Source organism: Mastigoproctus giganteus, chromosome 10 (genome assembly GCF_048544385.1).
Source record: "Mastigoproctus giganteus isolate SK-2022 chromosome 10, ASM4854438v1, whole genome shotgun sequence".
Lineage (NCBI taxonomy): Eukaryota > Metazoa > Arthropoda > Arachnida > Uropygi > Thelyphonidae > Mastigoproctus > Mastigoproctus giganteus.
In genome coordinates, this window is record NC_143584.1 from 35,510,594 (window position 1) to 35,523,965 (window position 13,372).

General features: G+C 38.3%; 1 protein-coding gene across 2 annotated transcripts in view; it reads left to right on the plus strand.

Annotated features, from left to right (window-relative positions):
- The first annotated feature begins 3,772 nt into the window (after positions 1-3,772).
- The window catches only part of LOC150078971 (coiled-coil domain-containing protein 152-like), a 93,796-nt gene continuing 84,196 nt past the window's right edge, over positions 3,773-13,372 (plus strand). For both annotated transcript variants that reach the window (XM_090383445.1, XM_090383446.1), the window contains exon 1: positions 3,773-4,028. The gene's annotated coding sequence lies outside the window, so the exon portion shown is untranslated. The remainder of the gene's footprint in view (positions 4,029-13,372) is intronic.

The window sequence follows — 13,372 nt, forward strand, 5'->3', positions numbered from 1 at the left end:
TTTCTTATTATACTCATCAGAGTCATTAGGCCTATAGCACGCTCCTACTCTCAATTTTGATCTCCCAATGCTTATGTCACACCAAACTGATTCAACACTGCACTGTCTAGCGATGTTGACTGGCCTCACTTCCTTGGTTTTTATGTGTTTCTTAACTAATGGCATAACCCCTCCCCCCTTCCTATCCTGTCTATCCTTTCTGTAGACGTTGTACTCCCCAAATTGCAGTTCTGCATCCCTTATATCTGTGTGACACCACGTCTCTGATATCCCAACAATATCTGCCTTTGATGTTTTGAGCAATACCTCAAATTCATCAAATTTATTTGATGAATTTGAGGTATTGTTTCTATTCTTAGCTACCCTAACACAACCCATGTGTTTACTTGTACCGCAATGGCTCCCAGCAGTCTCTGAAATATCATGCATCTTGTTTTTCAGGCTTCTGCTCATTCTAATAGAAGCAGTGCAAGAATCTCTTTCACCTCTGCCAGTGGCTACTGTCAATCTATTGGTCTTTGTCTCCCCCAAGCTAGCAGTTTTCCGACCCACCTAACACTGCCTCGATAGCATCAGAAAATATTCTTGCACCCTTTCTATTTAAGTGTATCCCATCCCTGTAGAAACAATCTCTCCTGTTAACAAGTACAGTCGAGGCTGAAAAAAATTCTACCCTTTGAGCCTTGCACAATCTTTCCAGGGCGGAATTGGTCGACAAGGCTGTCATCATATACTCCCTCCTATCATGTCTGGGCAGAATTGCAGACACTTTCAAATTCAACCCTAATTCTCGGCTTTTGTTCAACAGTGACCTGTACTTGTTAAGTAATTCTGCCGGTCTCCTACTTTTAATATTATTAGTGCCAACGTGTACAACTATATCACCTTTTGTGCCCTTAAAAGATGATATTCGCTCTACAACGTCATCAACCTTTGCCTCTGGCAGACATACCCTGGTCTGTTTATTTATTTAATAAATAAACAAAAAGAAAATAAAGAAAAAATTTATTTAATATTTTCATCAATAAAATTATTAAAGAATGGAAACGAACAATTAACAGCGTAATACAGTTGAACAACAGGAATAAAATCCAAACTATATTATATGCTGATGATTGAGTTATAATTGCAAAATCCGAAGATGATAAAAAGTACAAGAAGTAAATCTCCACCTCAAAAACAAAATATATAGGGTTGCGTGGAAAAAATGTACAAAGAGTCAAAATTGTTATTGATGACAAAATAATACAAAAAATATCTGACTTCACCTATTTGGGAAATTTAATATCAAATGAAGGGAAAGACATCCATACTTAACTACAAAAATATAATAAAATGAATCGAACGATTAAACGCCACTTCGGCAAACAAATGATAACTGAAACAAAATTATGACTGCACAACGTCACATCAAAATCAGCCCTCTTCCACAGCTGTGAGACTTGGGTCATAAATAAGAAAGATGCACACAAACTAGAAGCAGCACAAATGAGATTTTTAAGATCATGATTAGGCTTTACAAGACTAGACCACGAAAGGAATTTAGATATCCGCGAGACATTTTTTTTTTTATCGTATGATGTGAGAAATTGACGAAGGAATCAATTTTTTTCTGCTTCCTTCGTGTATCGTGGCCGTGAGATTCAACCGGATAGTGCGTTACCATCGTGATCTCCAAGCCCGAGGCGGGATTCGAACCCGCGACCTTTGGGTTGCCAGGTAGGCACTTAACCCACCCGGCTAGCCCTGTGGGCCGCGAGAAATTAGAAGTAGATAACATAGTAAATGACATAAAACGGTATCAGAAAAAATGGATCAGCCATCTAGAAAGAATAAACCCAGGCTAATTTTGGAACCCAGAATTAGCCGTTAACTAAAACCTACAGGCAAGAGAGATGTGGGTCGACCAAGACAACGATGAGGAGATCAAGACCACCTCCAAGAGCTACAACGGAACAGGTCTTAAAAGGCCTAAGCCGGGCCAAGTTCACGATGATGATGATCTTATTTTTTCTTAATTTATGAAACTTTGATGATGTGCATGGTCTGTATTTTGTAATTGTAAGTTTTTACGCAAATTAATTAATTTGTTAGTGCATTCAGCATGCATATTTCACTTTTCATGAATATTCAACTTCTTTGTTGTTAAATGTTGCCAATATTTGAATCCACTGCCGCTTACAAGTGGAACTGATTATTTAAACATAATTTACAATTATAACAAAAGATAACATTTTGCCAAATCGAAAGTGATTCACCGTTTTGTAATTTTTTAGTGTAATATTCAATAGAGAAGTTTCTTCTATTATTATCTTTATCTTTTGGATAATCAAATTTTTTAATTGTTCAGTTTTCTTTTCAACTAACATTCCTATTTTATTATTTAAAATTTGTGGCCATTTACTGGGATCTCTAAGTGAAATTAGTTTATCTTTTATACCAGTATTGTGATCTTCACTTTCCTCTTCATCCGAATTGGCTATATTTACATCTAGGGTTTCTTGCTGAATTGGAATGTTACCATCTTGGACAGGTAATCGTAATATTACAGTAATTCACATGTTTCAGTTTCTACATCAATAGTAGTAAAGTCAGAGGAAATCAAATTCGATGGACCTGGCTGTGGCTGGATGTCCAGAAACCTGGTAATCGTACAAAAAAGAACGATTACCATTTTTTTATTTGGTCGCTTTTCATTTATTTTTTATTTTTCTGTATTCACCGGAGAGTCGTTTCCTTCCTCAGACATCTGAGAAATATTGAAAACAAAAGTTTTAAATTTGAAATTCAATTCATTATTTGTTAATATAAAATACGGCAAAACACATTCTTCGAGAAATTTAACTTTAGTCTTTGGGTTTCTTTTAGTGTTTAAAGAACATTGGTCTCTACTGCCTCTTAGTTTTTGTCGCCCCTTAGTCATTTCCGCCCTGGTGCAGTACACCACTCGCACCACTGGGTTGGCGCGGCTCTGGTTTATTATATATTATACAGGGCCATCAGCGAGGTCTGCTTAAATTAATATGAAATTCGGCTGCTGGGTTTGCTCCCTTTGGCCGCCAGGTGAAGCCAAATTGAGCCTACAACACAACCGAATTTCCTGCTGTATATAAATTTTCGATCTATTTAATAACAAATACTAAAAAAGAAGCAACTTTTTTTTTTTTTTTTTTTTGCAGTTTGTAACTTTGCACAGAAATATAACATTAAAAATTGACGATAAGAGAACTGTACAACTGTTATACTCCTGCCCATTTTACATGCAATTGCCTCTTTTTTTCTGATTAGCAACTGGGTGCGAATTATATGCCTAACTAGAGTTTTTATATATCACGCATTCCTTTTTTCTAAGTACTTTGTTAAGAGAATAAAAATACTTTACATCTGGATTTTGCAAACAGTAAAGATGCATCGAGTACTTATTTCTTTCCAGTCTGCATTATTTGAGTTAAACAGTGAGCACTTATTGAAAAATTATATTTTTTAATAAGCGCCGGTGCATATATTTTTCAGAGTGCATATTTCGCAAACATCGCGAGTTCTCATTGTTCCATTTTTTTTATTTTTATGGTTCTGGATTTTAATTGTCTCGGATTTAAAACTTCTTTCTTTTTTTTCCGGTTTGACCATCAACGTTTGTCCGTCCTATGGATAATCCATGTTGGCATCGATAAATGGATTCTTCCCCCACTAGATGGTGTAGTACAAGAATGGCGAAAACCATGACGTCGTATGAAGTTAACCAATCGCATTGCCTGGTTATATGAGAAAGTTGACAGCACCGAGTATATTGGTATAACCACAACTGTTGCTGGCGGTAAATTTTAACTCCCTGATATTTGGGAATGTTAGTTTGTTGTAGTAATGCTTAACTTTTTCGGGATATGTGCGTTGTACGAGGAAGGTTAAGTGAATTCGCATTTAATAAAATTTTTAAGTGCGTGACTGCTGTTCAAGGTCTCGACTTGAGAGTGAAAATAACGCATGAATTGATGCAAAAATAAGTGTGATAGGGAAAAAATCGACAGGTGTGTTTGTCAAACCGCAATCAATCTGTTCATATTTTATTATTATTATTATTATTTATCTGTTAGATAAGTTCCGATGCAGAATTCATACATGGATATACAAAACCTTCATTAGGATATAACTTTTTTTTTTATTCTTATGCCATGCTCCGAAGTATATTGGCAACGTTCAGAAAAACATGATTATACCGTGGAAGAAACTTTCATTCTCCTCGGATTACTCAAAATTTGGAAGTGGAAACTGTTTGCTGTACCTTACATATGTTTTTGTAATTGGGATTGCCAGCCAGTTACGAACCTAAGGGGGCATAAATTCAAATAACTTCCATCTGTCGTGGAAGTTGATAGGTTAAATAAATTTAAGGAGGAATTGGACAAACATTTAGAGGGAATTGTGTAAGTTTTTGGCCGATGCTGCATAAGCTCATACGCTTGCTTTCTTGCATCACATGCTACTACTATGCTTTTTGTAATTGGGATTGCCAACCGTTATGATTTACAAATTCGAATTCTGCGTCCCAATAAGTAAGTGGGACTAATAGAATCCCGCAGTTAACTTGTTGTTGATTAATGCAATTACTAATTAGTTTGATTAAATTAATAGAATTCATTCAATCAGTTCCACATTCTAATGCCACGACTGAGCGAATCTTGATGAAGAACCCGTGGCGAATTGAAAGAAATAGGTTGACTTAACAATTTAACTACCGTGAGACCAGACGGTTCTTTGCGGTTGACATGCCGGGATTCCGACCTGTGCGATATAGCAGACCTTCTCCATTGTTCACCGTATCTAATTTCATGGAGAATCAAATTTTTCCTCGCAGCTACATGAAACTTCATTAGCTATTTAAGCTGTTTGGTTAACTTTTAGAACTAGGCATTTACCCTTTCATCTTTGCGGCAACAAGTGATGGACATGTCCGCCCACTGTTTCGCAGTGATTGCTGCTAATCACGATTTTGCGTTATAGTGAATGCCGTTTTGCAAGTGAGTGCAGCCGGCATGAATACGATATAGAGGCTGGGAAACCCAACGTTTGTTTGTAGTAGATACTTTTCGTCCTCTTGTCGCTGGATTATTCAAGTTAAAGAATTTTTTTTTCTTTTTTTTTTAATAGACTTTCATTTTGAACTAGTTAAAAATGGTTACTTTATTTGTGCCACAAATTAGTATGATTAGAGTAATATGATGCAAGAAAGCAAGCTTATACAGCATCAGCCAAAAAAAAAAAAAAAAATTTCCCATTTCACCCATCCATTTGCTCCATAACTTTGTCTACTTCTTCCTCGAATTTATTTAAGCTATTACATCAACAGAGAGAAGTTTTCCAGCAATCAACTACCTGCTAGCTAAAGGCAAATTTCCACACGTCTGTTCTACAACTGTCTTTCCTCAGTTTCAATTTATGCCCCCTCAGGTTTGTAATCTGAGCTAGAGGAAGAATCCCATCTTTATTGAACTTGCTCAAACCATTCAAGGCCTTATATACTTCAATCAGATTACCTCGTAGGTGCCTACTATCCATATGCTGCAATTTGCAGAACTTAAGTCTTTCTTGGTAAGAAGATCCCTTTGTTTCCCTTGCCAACCTTGTTGCCCTTCTCTGTACTTGTTCTAGCAACTCTACATCCTTCCTAAAATGAGGCATCCAGATCTGTATGGAGTACTCAAGGTGTTGCCTGACCATTGCTTTATTAAAGGGGATAATCACCTCCTTATCCCTGCTAGTAAAATTCCTCTATATCATTGACATGATCCCATGACCTGTCTGCCCTGTGCAGAAAACTTCATATTTGACTGCACAATTACCCCAGGTCTTTTTCATTTTCTACTACCCTGAGTGTAGTACCACACAGTTGGTATGTTTCTCTGGAGTTACTGCTACCTATATGCAGTACTTTGCATTTGTCAATGTTAAATTTCAGTTGCCACTTCTCAGCCCATCTGCCCAAATTTTCTAGATCCTGTTGCAGTAGCACACTGCCATTACTGTCATTAACCCTGCCAATTTTTGTATCATCTGCAAACTTTGATATTAAGCCTGATATACCATCATCAATATCATTGATAAAACAACAGTGGGGTCAACACCACTGCACCTTCGGGGATTCCACTAATAACATTAGTCCATGAAGAGCAGTGTCCATTGATTGCCACTCTGTCTTCTCCCATTCAACCATCCTTTTATCAATTGTAGCAAAAGATAAGTATATGATATCAAAATTATTTTTTGCATCCAGTTCCTTTGTGACCACATCATAGTACTGTATCCAATTAAATTGGTCAGACAAGACTTCGCCTTAATAAACCCATGCTGTGTCTAAGCTATAACTGAAGTCTTGTCTAGATGATCCTGCTTCTTTAATCAGTGTCTCCATTAATTTCCCTGGAACAGAAGTTACACTAAAAGGTGTAATTACTTGTGTTGCCCTTTGATCCTCCTTTGTGAATTTGGGTCACATTTGCACATCTCCAGTCCATGGGTACCTCCCTGGGTCCAAGGATGATAACTATGGCTGAGTGTTTGCTTACTCCTTTGTTGCCTCCTATAATATAAATGGATGGATCCCATCCATTCCAGGTGCCTTTCTTATATTTAACTTTAACAATTTCTCCTTCAGTTTGCTAAAAATCATTTAGCTCACTTTAGAGTTTAATAAGCTTCTGTCCTCCACTTCCCTACAGAATTCCTTGTGTGAATGTAGGTGGAAAATACTTGTTCAGTTTGTCAGCTATCTGAGCAGGATCATCAACAGTCGAACCATCCATCTCAAGTGGACCAACCTGATTCATCCCCTTCCTTCTAGGGTTTGTATAAGTAAAGAAGTCTTTACTTATACAATGGTCAAATTCAGCAATTGTGTTCAACTTCAACAGTTTCTCCTCCACTTATACAAAGATTTCTCGTAATCTGCCTTTGCTTGCCTAACGTCATTTGTGACTTAATTACAAACTATCTTATATCTACCATAGGCTTGTATCTGTGTCTCCTGATAATTTGAGTGCATCCCATGCAATTTTCTTCTTGCAGTCAGTCATTAGTTCATCTGACATTCTTTTAGGCCTAAACCTTGAACAGTATTTTTCTAGTTGGTGTGAAAGGCTTAGTAGCTTGCAAGATTAATTCCTTGAATGGTTCCCATTTAGAATTTGCTGTTGGTAAAAACATCAGTTGGTCCCACTGTATACAGTTTAAGAACTGTCTGAGACCACTGTAATGTTTACAACAGCAAAAACCCTTCCATTTATCCCTTATGATAGTAATGTCTTTAAGTAAATCCCACATCAGTACCCTGATCACCGCCACTTAGTGCTTCCTTTATCTGCCAATTGTTAATGCACGAATAATCACTGCCAATAATCAGATCAAGAGTATTACTCTCTCTCTCTGGTTGCCTTTTGAACAACTGCTATAGAAAACGATCATCCAATAAATCCACAAAAGTCTTGCTAGTGTGCAAGTGATCAACTCAAGTTCCAGTCAATATCTGGGAAGTTAAAATCCCCATTATAAGACATTCTGATTTACTGGCGCACTATATATTTCTCTGTATAGTTGTTTGTTGCACTTATCAGAGTCATTAGCATTAATAGAGGCATATGATGCAAGAAAGCAAGCTTATTCAGCATCAGCCAAAAAAAAAAAAAAAAACACACAACCACTACTCCCATTTCAACCCCTCCGTTCGTTCAAAATACCTGTCCAGCTGAGCCTTAAATTTGTTTAGGCTATCAACTTCAACAACAAGTGATGGAAGTCTATTCCACAAACCAACTGCCCGCTGGCTAAAGGCAAATTTCCGCAAATCTATCCGACATCCGTCCTTCCTCAATTTGAATTTATGCCCTCTCAGGTGATTATTCTGAGCAAGAGGAAGAATCCCATCGGCATTGAGCATGCTCAAGCCATTCAAAGCCTTATACACCTCTATCAGATCACCTCGCCGATGCCTAGTCTCCAGACTCTGTAATTTGCAAAGCTTAAGCCTTTCTTCATAAGAGCAACCCTTTGTTCCATTCACTAATCTTGTTGCCCTTCTCTGTACTCATTCCAGCAGCTCTACATCCTTCTTGAAATGAGGCCTCCAGACCTGTATACAGTACTCAAGGTGTGGCCTGACCAATGCCTTATACAAGGGAATAATCACATCCCTATCCCTGCTAGAAAAATTCCTGTATATCATTGACAAGACACCATGAGCTACTCTTGCAGCTCATCTGCACTGCTCAGAGAACTTCATATCTGCCTGCACAATTATCTGCCAGGTCCTTTTCATTCTCTACCACTGTCAGTATAGTACCACAGAGTTGATACATTGATCTGGGGTTACTGTTTCCCATATGTAGTACTTTACATTTGTCAATGTTAAACTTCATTTGCTACCTCTCAGCCCATCTGCTCAACCTTTCCAGATCCTGTTGCAGCAGCAGCATAGTGTCAGTAGTGTCCTTGACAACCCTGCCAACCTAACGTCACCTTTGCCACGTTAGAGTCCACTCAGAAATGGTTTCATCCTGGTCTGTACACTCTCTAGTTACTCTCTGGTCATGGCTCCCTTAATGCCAAACTTGCAACTTTCAACCTTGCTGAATCACCTCTCTGTTCTTGTGGTGACCCAGAAGACTGGGAACATATATTATACCACTGCCATCAGTACCTAGATTTTCGACAGAATCTTCTTCTCTCCACCAGTATCACTGTCCCCGGAAATGAGCCGGACTTCCTGAGCACCACAGAAAATTTCCAGTCCCTGCAAGAATTTGCTCGTCATGCTTTTGATCGCTGGAGACGCCTTCTCACTCAACTACGGAATACTTACTGGCCTTTCTAGTGGAGGCCCGCACTGGCTTTTGGCCGGTGCGGGATCAGATATATATATATATATATATATAGATAGATATATATATACTTTTTTCCCCTCTTTTTTTCTTTTCTATTTTTATTTTTTTTCAGTTTTATATTTATTTATTTATCATTATTATTTTTATTTTTATTTTATTTCTTTTTAATTTATTATATTTTATTTTATTTATTTATTTTTTAAATTTTTATTATTAATTTTTTTTATTTATTATTTTTCTTTTTCACCTTTTATTTGTATTTATTTATTTATTTATTTTTGCTGGTTCCCTGGGTTTGGCCTGCCCGACGGACAGGATTTTATTATCTAGTTTTTATTATTTTCTTACATATAAGTACTTTATTATTATTACTACTTATTTATTTATTATTTTATTATTTTTTTTTATTTATTTATTATTTATTTTATTTTGCCCTGATATTAGGGCAGTAAGAGCTGGTAAACCAGAGCGTTTGGAGGGCGGTCGCGATACATTCGTAGTTGTGGCCTACCTCCCCGTGGTGTAGACGGACACTGGGCAGGCTTTCCAGGTGATCGCCTGCCTGGTGACAAAACGGCCAGAAACAACAAAACAACACACACACACACACACACTGCATGAACATAATTTTACACACATTTCTGGTCTTTTACAGTGCTTCTGTAATCATCACAGTGTACGAAGGCGGAGATGAATTGATGTTCAGGTGCCGTCCTACATAAGATACTATACATATACATTTCCAGTGCTTATGTCACACCAAACTGACTAAACATTGCATTGTCCAGCTACACTGAGTGGACAGAAATCATGAGATACCTACCTAGTAACGGGTAGGCCTACCTTTCACCTGGATAAGGGCAGTCACATGACGAGTCATTGAGTCCATTAGTTTGTGAAAGCGTTCCACAGGTATTTCCATCCATCATCCATGTTTGCTGCACTGCTATCCATAATTCTGTCACATTCCTGGGTGGTGGATTCAAAGCTTGAACAGACCTTTCCACAGCATTCCAAAGATGCTCCACAGAGTTCATGACCGGTGAATGGGGAATCCATGGACTGGTCTCCTGGGGTCATCGGACCAGGATACCTGTCTCCAATCATTCAAGATCCAGTGCCGATGGTCTTAGAGTCCTGTGTTGTGGTATTAGCAATGGGATTGTAGTGGGACAGCGGCTCCCATAACCTATTGTCACTAATGATCACCTGATAGTCTTGGTGGAGACATTTCTTGCACCACCCTCATTGAAGTTTGCTGTGATTTGTGCCACTATCGCTCTCCAGTTGGCTGAAACAATGCAAGACAGATGTCAATGGCCATGTTCATCCACCAACTTTCTCTGCCCACAGCACTGTCTGCGATGAGATGTTATCCTGGAAATGGTGTATTCCCAATACACTCTTGATACTGTTGAACAGTGATAGTACAATTTCTGTACCACCTCTGCGATAGTGACCCATGCGTTTGGCACCCACTATGATCCCTCTTTCAAAATTGGATAATTCACGACATTTATCCATACTGACATCGAATTACCATCTACTTGAATGTAGTGAACCTATATACATGCCAATCGGTGGGTTTGTTCACTAGCATTAGTTGAGGCATATGATGCAAGAAATTAAGCTTATAGAACATCAGCCAAAAAATAAAAAAAATCCTTCCCATTTCACATATCCGGTCACTCCAAATGTTTGTCTAGTTCAGCCTTAAATTTATTTAAACTATCAACTTCCACAACAACAGATGGAAGTCTGGTCCAGCAATCAACTATCAGCTGACTAAAGGCAGACTTCTGAACAACTGTTCTTCCTCAATTTGAATCAATGCCCTCTCAGGTTCTTAATCTGAGCAAGCGGAAGTATCCCATCAGCATTGAGTTTACTCAAACCATTCAATGCCTTGTACACCTCAGTCACCTCACCTCACAGGTACCTAGTCTCCTGATGCTGCAACTTACAGAATTTAAGCCTCTCGTGGTAAGAGAACCCCTTTGTACCTCTCACCAATACTGTTACCCTTCTCTGTACTCATTCTAGCAACTCTACATCCTTCCTGAAATGAGGCCTCCAGACCCATATGCACTACTCAAGATGTGGCCTGACGACTGCCTTATACAAAAGGTATAATCACCTCCTTGTCTCTGCTGGCAAAATTCCTATATATCATTGACAAAACTCTATGAACTGCTCTGGGAGCCTGTCTGCACTGTTCAGAGAACTTCATATCCGACTGTACAATTACCCCCAGGTCTTTTTCATTCTCCACCTCTCTGAGTGTAATACCAGACAGTTGGTACTTTTCTCTTAGGTTACTGCTACCCATATGCAGTACTTTTCATTTGTCAATGATAAACTTCAATTGCCACTTCTCAGCCATTTTCTGCCCAACTTTTCCAGATCCTGTTGCAGCAGCATACTGTTATTAACAACCCTGCCAATCTTTGTATCATCTGCAAACTTGGACATTAAGCCTGATATACCTTTATCGACATCATTAATAAATACACAAAACAACAATGGGCCCATCACCGAACCCTGGGGGACTCCACTAATAACATTACTCCACGAAGAGCAGTGTTCATTTATTACCACTCTCTACTGTCTCCCACTCAACCATCCCTTTATTCATTGCAGCAACTTGCCCTTAATGTTATACTGCTCCAATTTGTACAACAGTCTTCCATGTGCAACAGTGTGAAAAGCTTTCCTGAAATTCAAGTATATGAAATCAAAATTATTTTTTGCATCCAGCTCCTTTGTGACAAGTCATAGTATTCAATCAAATTGGTCAGACACAACTTCTTAACAAACCCATGCTGTGAACTATTACTGCAGTCTTGTCTGTGTGATCCTGCATTACTTCTTTAATCAGTGACTCCATTATTTTCTCCAGAATAGAAATTAAATTAACAGGTGTATAAATATTTGCATCACCCTTTGAACCCCATTTGTGAATTGGGGACACATTTGCACATCTCCAGTCCATGGGGACCTCCCCTGAATCTAAGGATGCTCTCATAATTATGGCTAAGGGATTGCTTACTTCCCTTGCTGCCTCTTTCAATATAACTGATAGATTCCATCTGCTCCTGGTACCTTTTTTATATTCAACTTCGACAGTTTCTCCTCCACTTTGCTCTCAGTTATTACAAAATCATTTAGCTCCCTGTTAGTTTAGTGAACTTCTGTTCCCTCTTCCTTACAGAATTCCTCATTTGTGAATGTAGATGCAAAATAGTCACTGTTTGTCAGCTATCTGAGGAGGATCATCAACAATCACACTATCAACATCAATCTGATTCCTCCCCTTCTAGAGTTTACATAAGTAAAGAAGTCTTTGTTGTTTTTCTTTGCATCCTTTGCCAACGATTTCTCGTAATCTGCCTTTGCCTGCCTAACCTCTTTTGTGACTTGATTACAGACTAGCTTATATCTTCCATAGGCTTCTGTGTCACCTGATAATTTATATGCATCCCATGCATTTTTCTTTTCTGCCATGAGCCTCATTAATTCATCTGACATCCATTTAGGCCTGAACCCTGAGCAGTATTTCTTAGTTGGTATGAAAAGCCTTGTAGCCTCCAAGATTAAGTCCCTTAAGACATCCTATTTAGAATACACCGTTGGTAACCTCATCAGTTGATCTCACTGTATAGAATTTAAAAACTGGCCGAGACCACTGCAGTCACCTTTACGAAAACAAAAACAGTTCCCTTTACCCTTGATGGTAGTTACATCTTTAAGTAAATCCCACATCAGTAAAATGTGATTACTGTCACCTAATGGTTCCTTTATCTGCCAATTCTTAATGCATGAATAATCATTGCTGATAATCAGATCAAGAGTATTACCCCTTTCTGGTTGCCCCTCGAACATGTTGCTGTAGAACAGAATCCTCCTATAAATCTACAAAAGTCTTGCTAGCGTACGAGTGACCAAATCACAAGTTCCATTCAACATCTGGAAAGTTAAAATTCCCCATTACAAGATATTTTGATTTACTGGCCCACTCTATTTCTCTGCACAATTGTTTGTTGTACTCATCAGTCATTAGGCCTGTAGCATACTCCTACTCACATTTTCCTTTTCCAAGTGTTTACGTCACACCAAACTAATTCAACACTGCACTGTCCACCCATGTCAACTGGATGCACTTCCTTAGATTTTGTGTTTCTTAACTAGCAGCATAACCCCTCCTCCTTTCCTACCCTGTGTATCCCTTCTGTATACATTGCACTCACCAAATTCCAGTTCTGCACTGCTTATATCTTTGTGACACCATGTCTCTGATATCCCAACTATATCTGCCTTTGATGCCTTGATCAACACTTCAAATTCATCAAATTTATTTACTAAACTTCTAGCATTGGTGTACATGAAGTATACATTCACCTGTTCTTACTCTTAGTTACCCTAACACAGCCCATGTATTTACTTGTACCATGCTGATTCTCAGCAGCTCTTGAAATCCCCAGCAACTTGCTGCTGCTCAT